Genomic DNA, 14,134 nt, shown 5'->3' with positions numbered 1-14,134 from the left:
GGCGTGGAAGACATTTGTTAACCTCTGTCTGCATTTGGAAATGGCCTTGGGACTTTTCTAGTGCTGTCTGGTGCAGCTACTCTTGGGCATGCCAGGGATCTAGTTTCTTTCCCACACCATCTCTTCCTACAGGTGAGTACCTGGCATCCACTAAACAACTCCTCATAACAGAACATCCAACAAGAACAGGCTCTTCTTGCCTTGTTCCCAAGAATGATACTTGAGTGACGTACACACAAGGATTGTGACCAGTTTTTTTAAAAATTTTGCTTCATTTATCAAAGCTCTTTACTCGCATTGCTAATTTTCTTAAATAAAACAGAAAATGTTGGAAACACTCAGAAGACCAAGTGGCATCTGTGGAAAGGGAACCAGAGCTGATGTTCCAAATTGGAACCCCTTCATCAGAATTGGAAAAGAGAGAAAATGAGTTTGCCTATGTTGGCAAAGAGGGTGAGGGAGGGAATTGAGTAGAACAAAGGAAATATCTATGTTAAGGTGGAACAAAATGAGCTAATGGGGACAATGGAAGTAATAGTTAGAAGCTCAGATCTGTGTAGCAAGTTTCTCCATACAGAGGGTGGTGGTTATATGGATTGAGCTGTCAAGGGAGGAGGTGCAGCCGGTACAATTACAATGCTTAAAAGGCATTTGGATAGGTATGTTGTTAGGAAAGCAATCGAGGGATGTAGACCTAATGTGAGTAAATAGGCATAGTGTTGATAGGCATCCTAGTCAGGATGAAATGTCATAATGGTCTGTTTCTGTGCTGCTCAATTCTGGTATTTGGTGTGTATGTTTCTTAAAGCATCAGATTACTGAGTCAAGTAGTAATTTATTCTCTGTATTCAGATTTTTGAGACTAAGTTCCACTCTCGTTCTTGAGGATATTCCAAGTGCAGTCCAAATGATTTTTTGCCATGCTTTTTTTTCCACAGCCATGCCTTGAATTCTCTATAAATGAAAATATGTGGATACTGGAAATCTGAAATAAAAAACAATATGCTGGCAACACTTTGCAGGTTATGCAGCATCTACAGAAAGAGAAACAAAATTAATGCTTCAGGTCAAAAGCCCTTTGTGTTTCCAGCATTTCTGTTACTGTTGTTGAACTCTGTGTAGTTTGAATTACATTTAAACCCTTTGAGTTAGTACATTGCTCTAGATCATTTAGTTGTGCCCAATCTAGATGGAGGTGATGTCGAGATTTAATCATCAAAGTTTGGGAACTAGTCCAATACTAGTGGTTTATCAACTCACTTGGAACAGAGAACTTCAGAACAAGTCTACAGTAAAATACTGGCTTTAAAATAAGCTCCAGAAGTCTGAGTGTGGCTTACACTCTGCCCTGGAGTCTAGGCCACTGTAACTAGTGTTAAAATAGGGGACATGTACTGTGATAATACACAATGCCTAAGAAACCATGTCCCTAATTCCTCCAACTTGCTTTTCTATTGTATATTTATAAAATGATAATAGATTTAATTTCCTTGCAATTAATGGTACAAAGACCCCTCTTCTCATTTATTTGAACGAGTATGAGATGGACCAAAAATTGATGATCCCTGAAGTAAGAACAGCAGAAACAGGCAATGGTTCAGGTCAAGCAGAACAAGTAAAAATTAAGCTGCAGAGAAAGAAAGGAGGGAATAAAGGAGCTAGTTTGTGATGGGGTGATGACTCCCACTCAGAGCTTTGGTCCTATATGCTGAGTTTTGGTTGAATAGTGCAGGCTTGAGGAACAGCATGTCATTGAGTCACACGACATGAAAACAAGCTCTTCGGCTCAACTACAATTGCCATTCAAGGTGCCCCATCCAAGCTAGTCCCATTTGCCAGTGTTTGGCCCATAACCTAAACCTTGATCCATGTACCTGTCCAGCTGTCTTTTAAATGTTATAGAACCTGCCTCAACCACTTCCTCTGATAGTTCATTCCACACTGATATAACACTTTAAGTTACTCCTTGGGTTCCTATTCAAGCTTTCCCCTCTTTCCTGAAAGTAATACTCTCAAGTTCATGATTTTCCCAACCCTGGGAAAAAGACCAATCTACTCCTCTCATGATTTTATACACCTCTACAAGATTGCCTCTCAGTCTCATACACTTCAATCTCATCTTGAGACTTGGCACATTATATATAGCCTTCATAAATCAACATTTAAATCCAGCCTTGCATTTCCCATTTCTATCATATTTGGTTTTTATTTAATCTTCTTCCCCTTTACCAGAAACTCCAGATTTCAATTGTCTCCTATTTAGAGCTCTCCACTCTCTCTGTCAGCACCACCAACATTAGAGTCATTCAGTCTCCATTATATCAGAGGCATTACCTTCATTCTTTCAATCCCTTCCCTTTTCTCTCCAACCTAAAGCTTGTTTTATCGCAACCTTTTCCCAGCTTTAATGTTTAGTCAAGTCAACTTTTATTGTCATTTCGACCATAACTGCTGGTACAGTGCATAGTAAAAATGAGATAATGTTTTTCAGGACCGTGGTGTTACATGACACAGTACAAAAAACTAGACTGAACTATGTAATAAAAAAAACACAGAGAAAGCTGCACTAGACTACAGACCTACACTGGACTGCATAAAGTTCACAAAAACAGTGGAGGCATTACAATAAATAATAAACAGGACAGTAGGGCAAGGTGTCAGTCCAGGCTTCGGGTACTGAGGAGTCTGATAGCTTGGGGGAAGAAACTGTTACATGGTCTGGTCGTGAGGGCCTGAATGCTTTGGAGCCTTTTCCCAGATGGCGGGAGGAGAATAGATTGTATGAGGGGTGCATGGGGTCCTTCATAATGCTGTTTCCTTTGCGGATGCAGCGTGTAGTGTAAATGTCCGTGATGGCTGGAAGAGAGACCCCGATGATCTTCTCAGCTGACCTCACTATCCGCTGTAGGGTCTTGCGATCTGAGTTGGTGCAATTTCCGAACCAGGCAGTGATGCAGCTGCTCAGGATGCTCTCAATACAACCCCTGTAGAATGTGATGAGCATGGGAGGTGGGAGATGGACTTTCCTCAGCCTTCACAAAAAGTAGAGATGCTGCTGGGCTTTCTTTGCTATGGAGCTGGTGTTGAGGGACTAGGTGAGATTCTCCGTCAGGTGAACACCGCTCTTTACGATCGCTACCAAGGAGCCGTATATGTTCAGCGGGGAGTGGTCACTCTGTGCCCTCCTGAAGTCAACAACCATTTCTTTTTTGTTCACATTCAGAGACAGGGTGTTGGCTCTGCACCAGTCTGTTAGCCACTGCACCTCCTCTCTGTAAACTGACTCATCGTTCTTGCTGATGAGACCCACCACGGTTGTGTCATCGGTGAACTTGATGATATGGTTTGAGCTGTGTGTTGCAGCACAGTCATGGGTCAGCAGAGTGAACAGCAGTGGACTGAGCATGCAAACCTGAGGAGCCTGCCAATGCTGCCTGACCTTAGTTATTACCAGCATTTTCTGTTTCTTCTTCAGATTTCCAGCACCAACGATGTTTAGCTTTTGTAGGTTTTCTGGGTTACTTTATTTAAAAGAAAGTGCCCTTGCTGTTCTGATGTGGTTCACGGGGAAGCGATCTCACTGAGTCAGAAGGCCCCATGTCACAATCTAGAGCACAGAATCCAAAGTGATTTTCCCAGCAGAGTACTGAGGACTGGCTGCACATTTGGGGGAGTCATCTTTCAGGTGCAATGTAAAACAGAGACATCGTCTGCTCTGTTGATGGATATAAAAGATCCTGGGTGCTATATTTATTCTTCAAACCAAGATCATAGTCAAAAATAATCTGATTCACTACTGCATTACTGTTTGTTGGACCTTCCTGTGTGCAAATTGACTGCTGTATCTGGTGGCAAATAAGAATGTTTGAAGAGTGCTTAATTGGCTGTAAAACTCTTCAGGGTTTTGTGAAAGGTACTGCCTTAATGCAAGTGATAAAATGGTAGAAGTTGCAGTACACAACACAGAAATTATCTCTACCAGCTGAAGTGTGGAAGGTATTCAGTTGACCCATTTCCTATACTGTTTCATCTGGTGTCCTATAGGCTATGGCTTCTCACAAGCTCATCCGGGTATCTTTAAATTGTGGTGAGGCCTAGAATATACTAACATGGGTGGTGGTGGAGGCCAATAGCATAGGAGACTCTTATCTAAGCACATGAATATGCAGAGAAGGGAGGGATGTAGTCAGCGTGTGGGGAAGAGGAATTAGAGTAATTTGGAGTTATTGGCTTAATTAATTCAGCAAAATATAATGGCCGAAGGACCTGTCTTGTGCTGCCTATTCCAAGTTCTATGTTGCCCTGCAAGGCAATGAGATACAGACCACCACCCTCTGAGTGGAGAAACAAATCTTTGGTTGCCTTGTAATCCTACTAATTCTTTTATATTCATATTCCTTTGGTTACCAATATCCCTGCTAAGGAAATAAACCCTCGGTAGTTGAAGACAGCTCAAATCAAATCTCTCCTCTGTTCTGTAGAAAATAACCTTAGTCATTTCATCTACAGTGGCATGTTCTCATAAGTCTCACACACTCTACGGTCCTGTTGCATCCTTTCTATATTGTAGTGATAAGAAATGTACACAGTATATCATCTGTGGCCTACTAGTATATTTTGTACATTTGAGCATATTGCTGATAATGGTATATATTCCCACTTGGCCATGAGTACATTGAATGAACAACTATGTTTCCTATCTCAGTAAACTTCTCAATGCTTCCTATGTGCCATTGTGTATGGTTTCCACCTGTAGTATTTGTGTTCTGTAACTGAATGAGTCCTTTCAGAACATGCATTGCTTTTTTGACTTTTAAAGTGCCAACAGTGGAAACAATTTTACACAAGCCAGAGTAGGAGCTCTGTATAAAACCCTGACCTCTCAGTCCCTTAATTTTTTGGGGTAACTATAGAAGTAGAATGCTGTGCTTTTTATAATTTTGTAAATTGTTGTCCTGGAGCCAACATTTATACCTCACCAAAATCACTAAAACAGACAATCAGGTCTCTCTCATGCTGCGATTCAGTGACTGTAAGTCAGTAGCATTTCATTGGCTTGAAAGCTCTTCGGGATGTTCTCAAGTTGTGAAAAGCACAATAGAAATGCCAGTTATGTTTTGCAGGTTGGTAAAGGAGTTGCCTTGCATTGTCAAAGAAATGCCTGGTGGCAGCAGATAAATTCAGGAGATGGTTTTATTACCATCAATGTCAATTCTGCAAGAATTGCAGGGCCACTTTTCTACTTCAAAGCAAATATGAAAACCTCTGACACTAAATGTGACCATGTCTGGTCCTACCCCCACATGCTGTTTAGGTTACTGGGTGATTCTCCCACCCTGAAGAATCTTCTTCCACACCTCTACTATGGTAGCAGTGAGATCTATTTACACACTGCAGAATGAGGATCTGAACCTGGTATCTTCCTAATGGTTTTTTTTAAGTCAAAATCATCATTAATCAAGAATTTAAAAGTGCTGTGGCTCTGTTACTGGACTACTTAACCAGAGCTGTGAGTTCAAATCCCATGCCAGATAGTGAATTTAAATTCAAGCTTAAGAAACAAGTTAAATTATAACTTTTAAAAATCTGTCATGGTGACCACAAAACCATGGGATTGTTATTTTAAATAAAAACCCTTCACGTTCACTGATGACTTTGGGGGTGCTGCCCTTACCCTGTATGTGACTTTGGACCCACCAGTCGGATTGAATTCAAAGTTCAAAGTACATGTACGTTACCATATAAACCCTGAGATTCATTGTCTTGTAGCCATTCACAGTAGATACATGAAACACAATAGAATCAATGAAAGACTGCCTTCAACAGGACAAACAACTGTGTAAATACAAATGTACAAAACAAGAAAAAAATACACCATAATAAATGAATAACTAATAAACATCGGGAAACTGATTTGTTTAGTCCTTGAAAGTGAGTCCAAAGGTTGTGGGAACAGTTCATTGATGGGGTGAGTAAAGTTATCCCCTCTGGTTCAAGAGCCTTGGCATTCAATACTATTGTCCCCTTAAAACCATTAATAAACTTCAATACCTAGGCTTCAATACCTCCTTGTGTAACTGGAGGTATTGGTTGAGTGGTGACTCAGCAGTAACCTCTCACTCAATGTCAGCAAGACCAAGAAGCAGATTATTGATTTCAAGAGGAAGAAATCAGAGGTCCATAAGCCAGTCCTCATCGGGGGGGAGAGGGTCAGCAACCTTGGTGTTATCATTTCAGAGGATCTGTCCTGGACCCAGCAAGTAAGTGCCAATACAAAGAAGACACAACAGCACCTCTAATTTTCTTAGAAGTTTGTCAAGATCTAAAATCTTGACAAACTTCTATAGATGTGCAGTGGAGAATATACTGACTGGTTGCACCACTGCCAGGTATGGAAACACCAATGCCCCTGTATGGAGAATCCTACAAAACGTAGTGGATACAACCCAGTCCACCGTGGGTAACGCCCTCCCCACCGGCAGCATCCATCTTCAAGGGCCCTGAACGTCCAGGCTGTGCTCTCTTCTCACTACTGCCATCAGGAAGAAGGTTCAGGAGCCTCAGCACCTACACCACTAGTTCAGGACAGTTATTACCCCTCAAACATTAGGTTTTTGAATCAAAGGGGATAACTTCACTTGTCCCATCACTGAACTGTTCCCATAACCTATGGACTCACTTTCAAGGACTCTTCATCTCATGATCTCGACATTTATTACTTATTCATTTATTTTATTCTTTCTTTTTGTATTTGCACAGTTTTTTTTTGGAAAATTGGTTTTTGGCCATCCTGTTGGGTACAGTCTTTCAGTGATTCTGTTGTGTTTCTTGTACTTATTGTAATTGCCCACAAGAAAATGAATCTCAAGGTTGAATACGTACTTTAATAATAACTTTACTTTGAACTTTGGATCCTCGATTTCCTCACTTGCAGGCCTCCAGTCAGTTCAGGTTGGCCACATCATCTCCACGATCTCTATGAGCACAGGTGCACAACAAGGCTGTGTGCTTAGCCCCCTGCTGTACTTCCTTTACACTTACAACTGTGTGACCAAGCACAGCACCAATGCCATATTCAGGTTTGCTGATGACCCCACTGCCGTAGGCTGAATCAAAGGTGGTGATGAAGTAGCATACTGGAAGGGGATTGAAAATCTGGCTGAGTGATGCCACAACAACAACCTCTCACTCAATGTCAACAAAACCAAGGAGCTGATTATTGACTTCAGCAGAATGAAACCAGAGGTCCATGAGACGGTCCTCATTGGGGGATCAGAAGTGCAAAGGGCCTCTGCCTTGACTGTCTTTGGAAATGGGTTAGCAAGCCACTCAGTTCAAGGGGAAATAGGCTGAGGAATAAGTGAGGCCCATAAGAAATAGGACAATTTTTTTTTCAATTTGTTTGTTCCTTCAGGGATGTTCTACATTTAGGTCTATTTCCAGACTGCAATCACTGCATGAAGTAGGACAAATGACGTGTCATTGCCACACAGTGGTAATAATCTGATATTGCAGGAGATCAGCATCTCACTGTAAAGTTCAAATCTGCTAGTCAGTGGAAATTCATCTCTGTTGCTTAGTAGCTAACAAATACTGCAGGCACTAATTTTTTAAAAATATTCATGCATTCGGCAATAACATCAGTTAATGGGATTGATTACACAGATGAATACTGTGTAATTTGTGAGGTACAATCAATTGCTTGTATATTGAATACACCTCACCATTTTGCACTGTTTTTCCACAAATACTGTTAATAAATGCTTCTTTTAAACCTCTTTAAATGTTTCATTAAATGTTTTGTGTGTGTGTTTGGGGCAGAGAGAGAGATAAAAAATGTGAAAATCTATATAGATTTATAGATAAACAACGATGGACCCAGCACCAATCCCTGCGGCACAACACTATTCACAGGCCTCCAGTCAGAGAGACAACCATTTACTGCCACTCTGGCTTTCCCGCAAAACCAATGTCTAATCCAACCTACTACCTCATCCTGAATACTGAGTGACTGAACCTCTTCACTAACCTCCCATGTGGGACTTTGTCAAAGGCCTTGTTAAAGTCCATCTAGACAACATCCACTGTCTTTCCTTCATAATCTTTTAAGATTAGTTGGACACAACCTACCACACACAGAAGTTATGTTAACTATCCCAAATCAGGATTTGTCTACCCATTGTATATCCGGTCCCTTATAATACCTTCCAATAACATACCCACTACTGATGTCAGGCTCACTGGCCTATAATTTCCCGGTTTATTTTTGGACCCCTTCTTGAACAATGGAACAACATTAGCTATCCCATAATCCTTGGGCAGTTCACCCGTGTACAAGGACATTTTAAGTACCTCTGCCAGGGCCCCTGCATCTCTGTCTTGACCCTTTTCTAGATTCCAAGGAAAATATTATCCTTGCATATGTCAAGCCTCATATGAATTTTATATGTTTCATTGAGATTGCATCTCATCTCGCTAAACCCAAGGGAGTGCAAATCTAGTTTGCTTAATCGTTCTTTGTACAACAAACCTGGAATCCCAAGAATCAAATAAATTTACAGAATAGGGTAAAGATGGAAGCACAGCAGTAGAAGTAGGTACAAGTTTATGGGTCATAACATTAGCGTCTTAGTCTCGTGGTAAGTAAATGTTGGATGCTGTTCTTTAAGAAACAAAGTACATTTACAGGCTGCTCAGCACAATCCTCACTGACTTGATTTGATGCAAATGCATTTCACTATGTTTCAATGTACATGTGACAAATAAAGGTAATCTTTAAGCATTTTAGACTGAGGCTGCACTCAGCTGGTTGTGAACAAGGATAGATTAAACCCCAGGCATTCTCATTCCTCTCCTTTTCCACTGGGCAGAATATACAAAAGTCTGAAGGCATATACTATACCTCCAGGCTCAAGAACATTTTCTATCCCATTGCTATAAGACTATTGAATGGTCCCCTTCTACAATAACATGGACTCTTGACCTCACAATCTACCTTGTTATGGTCTGCATCTTATTGTCTGCCTGCACTGCACTTTCTCTGTAACTGTAACACTTTGTTCTGCATTCTGTTATTCTTTTCCTTTGAACTACTTCAGTGCACTAATGCGGTGAAATGATCTGTATAGATGCCATGCAAAACAACTTTTTCACTGAACCTCAACACTTGTGGCAACAATAAACCAGTTTATAAAATTTATTACAAAATGAGTGGGCAGCACTTCCCTTGTACAATCTTTCCCTCAGTTCAGTACTGGAGAAGCAGCCTGGACTTGTGTCTCCCCATTTCAGAAAATGGGATTTAAACCCCTGACTTCCTGAATTTTTATTTGTTTCAAATATATTTTTTCAAGGTCAATACTCAAGATTGTATGCTGTAATCAAAACCACTTCCAGCACTTGAGGGAAATTCTGCCTGAATCCATGTGGGATTTATTTAGTTATTACAGGGTTTTGTGCCATGGATGTCTGTACCCCAAGTAGCCGCTGCTTATGATTAAGCTCATCCTGTATATCAGCTTTTCAAATAAGGCAGCACTAGTAGTGAGAGGAGGACAATTTAGGAGGGGAGGGTTTTTATCCTGGTTCAGAACAATATTAACCTATTTGGCATTGACTCAGGTCTTGTTTACAGTAGCCAGGAGGGAGATATCAGGGGTGGGGGCTGCATTTATATGAAGCCTTTCCCCTCAGTTGGAGATGGAATGTACAAAACATGACAGACGGTTAGTACACAGCAATAGGACTTGATCGCACGATGAAGTGACAGAGCAGACTTGATGGGACAAATGGCCTAATTCTGCTCCTATATCTTAGGTTTTATCGTATAATCTCCTAACTCAATGGAGTGTGCTGCCCACAGAACCACAGCTTGATTCACTGATTGCCCTTCTCTAAATCTGGTATGTCCCTGGTGGCCGTCACCAATTTTTATAGATACACCATAGAAGGCATTGTATCTGGATGTATCATGGTTTGGTTTAGCAACTACTCTACCTGCGACTGCAAAAATCTGCAGAGTTGTGGATACAACTCAGCGCCAGCCTCCCCTTTATGGACTCTGTCTACACTTCCCGCTGACTCGGTAAAGCAGCCAGCATCATCGAAGACCCCACCTGGCCCAGGCATTCTCTCCTCTCCCCTCTCCCATCGGGCAGAAGTAAAAGCCTGAAAGCCTGAACCACCAGGCTCAAGGACAGCTTCAACCCACTGTTATTAGATTATTCCCTATTAGCTAGTACAATCAGATTAACTCTTAGCCTCACAGTCTACCTTGTCGTGCTCTTGCATCTTATTGTCTGCCTACACTGTACTTTCTCTGTAACTGTGACACTCCATTCTGTTATTACTTCCCCTTGTACTACCTCAATGTACTGATGTGGTAAAATGATCTGTGTAGATGGGATGCAAAACAAAGTTTTCCACTGGACTTTGCTAATTGTGACAATAATAAACCAATTTACCATACTTAATGTGAAGCAAAGGAGGACAACTGAACCATTTCAACATGACAGTACCCGGATGAAATTGGCTCACTCTGCATGGGATTTATCGATGCTGCTGCCTTCCTCAGCTGCGCAGTTCAGTATTGCATGTGGAGTTTCGTACCAAACTCAGTCCTGATTGTGAAACTTTTTGGAACACTGATTAAATGTAGGCAGTCATTGTGTTTACATGTTGTTTTTGTATCTGTAACCTATGAACCTCAATTACACAGAGCTAATGTTTCAATGAAGTAAGCATGTGATACAATATATTAGGTTAAAGAATAACTCAACAAGAACTGAGTTGGCAAGCATGCTTTCCTCACCACCTATTAGAAAGGATTCAGCCACAATTCCTGCACTTTTCAACATTTACTCAGACAGTATTGAGAATGCCAGTATTGATCCTGTGTGAAGTGGCTGAGGCCAAAAGCATTGATATATTTAAGGGGAGGATGGATTAATACTTTTAGGAGAATGGATGGGTGGGGATTGAGGAGGCTCATGTGAAGCATAAACATTGGCACAAAAGGGCCCATTTCTATACTGCACCTCCAATTTAGGTAGAAGACCCTTGGACAAGAACATGAATAGGAAATGTTTAGAGCAAGGGTTCCCAACCTTTTTTATGCCATGAACCAATACCATTAAGCAAGGGGTCCACGGACCCCAGGTTGGTAACCCCTGGTTTAGAGGGGTATGAGCCAAGCGCAGGCGAATGGGACAAGGCTGGATAAGAGTCTTGGTCAGTATAGACCAGTTGGGCCGAAGGGCCTAGTTCTGTGTTCTATTAACTCTGTGACTTGATGTAATTTGTCATAACAGGCAGGTTATGTGATTGGTGATTGGGATGAGTTTGTGCCCTTCCTTGTTTATCGCAAGATGTACTTGGATCCACCTGTGGATTGAAACTTCAACATCAATCTGCTTTCACAAAGGGATCATTGAATAACTCCAGTGCCTTGTTGTTGCTCCTGGTAGATCCAATTGATGAGGCAAAGGACAAGGCAAGATTAAAAATATTCAAATGACCACTTTGACACAAAATGTTTTGGTAAAAATGCACTGTGACAATGATACCGGTCTTTAAAGATTAATCAGAAGGACAGTTGGTGTAACTTGGCTTGAAGACTGAAATGAAACATTTCGAGATACTAAATATGCTGCAAGTTCAACAGAGCAAAAGAAGGATGGGGGAAAGAGAGGAGAGACAGAGGTTCACCTAAACACAAGAGATTCTGCAGATGCTGGAAACCTAGAGCAACACACAAAATGCTGGAGGAAAGTTCAAAGTAAATTTATTATCAAAGTATGTATACCATATACAACCTTGATTAATTTTCTTGCAGGCACTAACACAAAAATAAAGAAATACAGTGGAATCCATGAAAAATCACACATAACAAATCGTGCAAATAGTTAAAAAAAACAAAGAAATAATACTGAAAACATGAGCTGCAGAGTCCCCGAAAGTGAATGGATGCTGTCCTTGAGTGTGATGGTATTTACTTTAAGGCTTTTGTATCTTATGCCTGATAAAGGGGTGGGGGGGGGGTTGAGTGGGGCCTTTGATTATTCTGGCTGTTTTACTGAGGTAGCAGTATATGCTTTGACACATTTGTGTCAGAGCATACTGTATAATTGAATTTAGAACCAGCTTATTCAGGGGTGATGTCAAGAAGCACTTTTGACAAAGGGTAGTTTGAAGCTGGAGTTCTCCCCCACAGAAAGCTGTCTAGACTAAAGGTCATTTGGTGCTTCCTGATATGATGGGTTTTGTTTAGTTATCTTACAGAGTTTAGGCAGGTAAATCTTGGGTCACAGATTAGCCAAGATCTGATTGAAAGGCAGATACATTACTACATTCAAGGGGGTGCATGGATGACCCTGAATGCTCACTTTGCTGCAGACAAAGTCCAAGGTGACACTGGGATACACAAACCTGGAAGGTCTTGGCCTCAGCCATGGCCCTTGCTCAGGTACCTGGTCTGTTCTGAGCTAAGTAATTGAGGGTTGCTTTGCAGAAGAAACGGCCACACTGAGCTGCTGCTCTCAGCGAGACATTCCTCAGTGTTTAATAGAAATTACATAAAATATCAGGTCATCGTTGTGAGATCAACAATGAGGCATTGTCATAGAGGATAGTCATCTTCACATCCCACTCAGCCACTGGAGGACATTGATGGCAACTGGATTACAACATATTATAGACATCACATGCACAAAGGTGATCATGAATACATCAGCTGTGATCATCCTTTTAGTCAAATACCCTACCACTTCTCTCACATGATGATTGGTTGCTTGCATGAAAAGTTGGACCTTGTGATGATGGAACTGTAACCTGATCTTAGACCAAAGGACATGGGAACAAATTTAGGCCATGTGGCCCATTGAGTCTACTCTAGCTGATTTCTGTTACCCTTGACCCCCTTACCAAACTAGAACCTATCAAACTTTGCCTTCAATCTACCCAGTGTCTTGGCTCTCCACCTGGTAGCCACTCTTTCTGGTAGGTCTCAATGAGATCCTTCTGAACCCCATCGAGTACAGGCCCAGAGACATCAAACGCTCCACATAGTTTAAGCCTTTCGCTCCCAGGATTATTCTTGTGAACCTCCTCTGGAGCCTCTCCAGAGACAGCACATCCTTCCCCCAGATACAGGGCCCAAAACTGTTCAGAATATTCCAAATGCAGTCTGGCCAACACCTTATTAAGCATCAGCATTACATCCTTACTTTTATATTCTAGTCCTCTCAAAATGAATGCTAACAACTTCCTAAGACAAGGACAACAGTGAAAGGGAGGGGAAGAAACATGTTAGATTTATTGATAAAGAGTGGCAATACGTGCTGGAAATACTAAGTAGCTCAGCCAATGTCTGCAGAGTGTAACAAACTGAAACAGTAACTTTACTGACTAATCTGCACAGTACTTTCTGTTAGATTTCACATTTTCAGCATTGCAATGTTTTGCTCGTGAAATTATGAGCATAGTCTTTCTCTTGTGGCAGATTACATCTGTTACAATTAAATGCTCACAGCACTGTAGGCACAGATTTAATCCCATGTTTCATTCTATTCTTTTGCATTTGGGTTATTGTCAAGGTGGATAGTTTGTAAATAATACTTATAACAATATACTATAATATATTTATCCAGCCTAAAGTTCAAAGGAGATGTGTGAGTCAAGTTTTTTTTACACAGAGAGAGTTGGGTGCCTGGAATGTGCTGCCAAGGGTGGTGGTGGAGGCAAATGTGACAAAGGTATTTAACAGGCTCTTAAATAGGCAGAGAATGGAGGGATATGGTCGTTATGTGGGCAGAAGGGATTAATTACTAGTTTAATCAGTTTGGCATGGCATCGTGGGCCGAAGGGCCTGTTCTCATACAACACTGTTCCATGTCCTGGGTTCGAAAGGATTAATGACTCAGAGGATTAATCACACCAGTGCAACCAGTTAAGAATCAATATTTAATTTGCAGGAAAATAACACAATTAGTATATAATAACTACTTAGAATTTTTTGTATATACATAACTATGTTGTTATACCTTGATCCTGCGCAATTTGGCTACTGTTGTAACAGTTCTACAGCAGACACCATCTCTCTGGCCCTACACTCATCTCTGGAGCATCTGAAGAGTAA

The sequence above is a fragment of the Hypanus sabinus genome, chromosome X1 (assembly GCF_030144855.1).
Source record: "Hypanus sabinus isolate sHypSab1 chromosome X1, sHypSab1.hap1, whole genome shotgun sequence".
In the NCBI taxonomy this organism is placed as follows: Eukaryota; Metazoa; Chordata; class Chondrichthyes; order Myliobatiformes; family Dasyatidae; genus Hypanus; species Hypanus sabinus.
The sequence above is the reverse complement of the archived record's forward strand: the minus strand, read 5'-3'. Positions refer to the sequence as shown.